This window comes from Oncorhynchus keta, chromosome 17, assembly GCF_023373465.1.
Source record: "Oncorhynchus keta strain PuntledgeMale-10-30-2019 chromosome 17, Oket_V2, whole genome shotgun sequence".
Taxonomy (NCBI): Eukaryota; Metazoa; Chordata; class Actinopteri; order Salmoniformes; family Salmonidae; genus Oncorhynchus; species Oncorhynchus keta.
Genome location: NC_068437.1, coordinates 32965179 through 32968616, shown reverse-complemented (window position 1 = coordinate 32968616; position 3438 = coordinate 32965179). Strand labels below are relative to the sequence as shown.

The following is a 3438-nucleotide window of genomic DNA, read 5'->3' as shown; positions in this document are numbered from 1 at the left end:
TGGCTAATCGTTATTGTGGCTCAGTTTAGGGAGGTCTTTACTTGGAGACAAAATACATTCAATTCTTATCTCTAACCTATAACTTTGCTCCCACCTACTGGATGAAAATAATAAAACTGAAGTATTAGATATGTTGTAGAGTGCTCTCAATCTAGTCTGTTGTTTCCCAATGCTTATATACATGTTTGTTTTATTTAACCTTTATTTAAATAGGCAAGTCAGTTAAGAACGAATTCTTAATTACAATGACCCCCACCCCGGCAAGACCCTCCCCTCCTTAATTTAATATCTCAGTATGGAATACTATAATTTCATAAATATGGAATACTATGTTCATGTTTTATATGTTTTAATAGTCTCTTTGCTTCAGTACTATCTGTGACCATATTTTGGCAATCAGCCAAACTCTCAATGTGGTTCAACTAGCAGAACCAGCAAGTTACTCAGCTCTGTCAAACAAACATTTCCAGAGAAATGAAACTTAACAGGAAGACAACACCCTAAACTCTTGCCACTGTTCAGTCTGTTAGTCTGTGTATCAACATGTCAGATGCAACTTTAGAAGATAAGGATTTGATTACCTGTTCAATCTGTCTGGACCTACTGAAGGATCCAGTGACTACTGCCTGTGGACACAGTTACTGTATGGACTGTATTAATGACTGCTGGAATCAGGATGATCTTAAAGGTAACTACAGCTGTCCCTTGTGCATGGAAAGATTCACCCCAAAACCTGTCCTGAAGAAAAACATATTACTGGCTGAATTAGTGGAGAAACAGAAGAAGACAGGACTCAGATCTACTCCTCCTGCTCTCTGTTATGCTGTACCTGGAGATGTGGAGTGTGACTTATGCACTGGGAGAAAACTCAAAGCAGTCCAGTCCTGTCTGGTGTGTCTTGCCTCTTACTGTAAGACTCACCTCCAGCCTCACTATGATTCCCCTGCCTTTAAGAAGCACAAAAAGAAGCTTGTCGAAGCCTCCACACAACTACAGGAAAAGATCTTCCCTCATCATGACAGTCTGCTGGATGATTACTGCTGTACTCATCCACAGTGTATCTTTCTGCTGTTTGTGATGGATGAACATACAGGCCATGATACAGTTTCAGCAGAAAGGAGAAAGAAACAGGTACCAAACCACTTCTATGCAAGCTATTCCAAAACATACATTTAACACATTATTAATAAATTATGTCTTTCAAAACATACATTTAAAAATGTTAGAATGATTTCATCTGAGTTCCATGGTAATGAAGCACTGGGTAAAACTGTACCTAGTTAACACTCAGTGCCATCAAAGACAGACAGACAGACAGACAGACAGACAGACAGACAGACAGACAGACAGACAGACAGACAGACAGACAGACAGACAGACAGACAGACAGAGACAGAGTAATTTTCAAGATAATGGTAGGAGTAGTTACAAAATCTTTATTCTCCAAAGAAGCAGAGGAGACCCGGACATCGCTATGCAACCCAGGTCATGAGGCCACAACATTTTCAGTACATGCAACTGACCATGAAGCCCACCTTCCAGGCTGCAGCGCCTTGCATGTTTTCCACTCAGCACACGGCCGGTCGGAACATGGTCCTCTGCTTATTTATTAGTATTATTTTGTTTGTTTGGTTGTTTTTACTGTGAAGAGTTGAAATAGTAGAATACATAAGGCACCATTTTGAAATGTCGTAGTGTACAGCAGTTTACCTTGTTATGTCAGTCACTGTCAGACCTACGCAAGCTATTTACTAGGCCTACCTGTCAGAAATGCCCAGTTGATCAATGTAGTGACAGAGGCAGGACAAGCAGGGCCCGTGTGCAAAATATTTATCACAGTGGGGGCACAACCAAATCTCGCCAGGGGCCCCCAAGAAACAGGCCAGTGGAACAGAAGCAAATGCTGGGCGAGCGCCTCTTCCCGCTCAACCAGAATATGCACTCCAGCCTGACTGGAAAGATTGACATGTTGCTGGAGAGTCTCCAGAGTCTCTCCTCGTCCAGTTGGATGAAGCCATGGCAGTGCTGCAGGTTTACCAGAGATGATGAACTACTCATCTGGTGTTCCAAATGTCTAATAAGCCACTGAATTGGGAACCTTGAATCTCACTTGACTGAGGAAAAACATAACATTGAAAAATAACTCAAACATAAAACAATGCAAGAAAAATGAAACAATATTTTTAAGAAATGAAAAGGAAATACCTTGATTAAGCTTTGACTAGGCAATAAAAAAGGTAAATGGTTCAAATAAAAAATCTTAAAGTATAGGATTTTAAGAATTATGACAGAAAATGAAATTACTGAAGTAATGCCTGGGATATCAAAGCCATGACATTGTTAAATGCACATTTACTTTGCTTTCATGAATAACATTTTTTTATATATATTATATTTTATAAAGTGGCGTTGATGTAGGATTAGGGGGACTACTCCCTGGTCTATAAAGCCAGGGTGAAGTTGCCTCTAGACACTGGTCTATAAAGCCAGGGTGAAGTTGCCTCTAGACACTGGTCTATAAAGCCAGGGTGAAGTTGCCTCTAGACACTGGTCTATAAAGCCAGGGTGAAGTTGCCTCTAGACACTGGTCTATAAAGCCAGGGTGAAGTTGCCTCTAGACACTGGTCTATAAAGCCAGGGTGAAGTTGCCTCTAGACACTGGTCTATAAAGCCAGGGTGAAGTTGCCTCTAGACACTGGTCTATAAAGCCAGGGTGAAGTTGCCTCTAGACACTGGTCTATAAAGCCAGGGTGAAGTTGCCTCTAGACACTGGTCTTTGGTCAGTTGGTCATTTGGTAATTTGTCAGCAAAAGGCAGTAGGATGACGTGTACCATTGCACAGACCACAGACCCTCTATCCAGATCATATGTGAGTATACTGAGACCTATTTAGTGATCAAGAAATTGTGAGCTTCTGCTGGTGGGCCTTTTCTATATCCAGGGCAAGTTAAGGGTTGCGGTCGAAGTATGGTTTAAGACTGAATGTTAAATCGTTTGGACTGTTGTTCTCTCTCCTCTCTCCCTCCCTCTCCCCACCCCCCTCACGGAAAACTATGAAAATGTAATATTATTTTAACAAACTCTACCATTTTATTCATTGTATATGACATGTCATTGTGTAAAATAAATACATGAAGTATTCTATGAGTCATGTAAAGTGAATCAATCATCTGTGTTTACACCATACTACATCCGCTGTTGCACAGTGTTGATTTATATAACAAATACTCACAACAGTTGTGTACAGTATGTCAGACTGTCTAATAAAAGCATATATAGAATTATCTCTCTATGTCCTCTCTAACAAGATGAGATCATCCAACTGAAGTTGTTATAGAGAGCAACCACCTAGTAGTCTTCCCAGTGTTCACTCTAGCTCTTCTTGCCACAGTCTACGATGTGTGTTTGCTGGGACACAGTCCCTTCATGAAAGGAGAT

The 3438-nt window shown here is 40.8% G+C and overlaps 1 long non-coding RNA gene across 2 annotated transcripts; it reads left to right on the top strand.

Annotated features, from left to right (window-relative positions):
* The first annotated feature begins 486 nt into the window (after positions 1-486).
* LOC118395737 (uncharacterized) lies at positions 487-3144 on the top strand. Of its 2 annotated transcripts, none has more exons than XR_008066499.1 (2): positions 487-1131; positions 1453-3144. It is a non-coding gene; the product is annotated as an uncharacterized LOC118395737 (long non-coding RNA). The 2 variants fall into 2 exon arrangements; XR_008066498.1 differs by having other exon boundaries at positions 1450-3144.
* Positions 3145-3438: the final 294 nt, after the last annotated feature.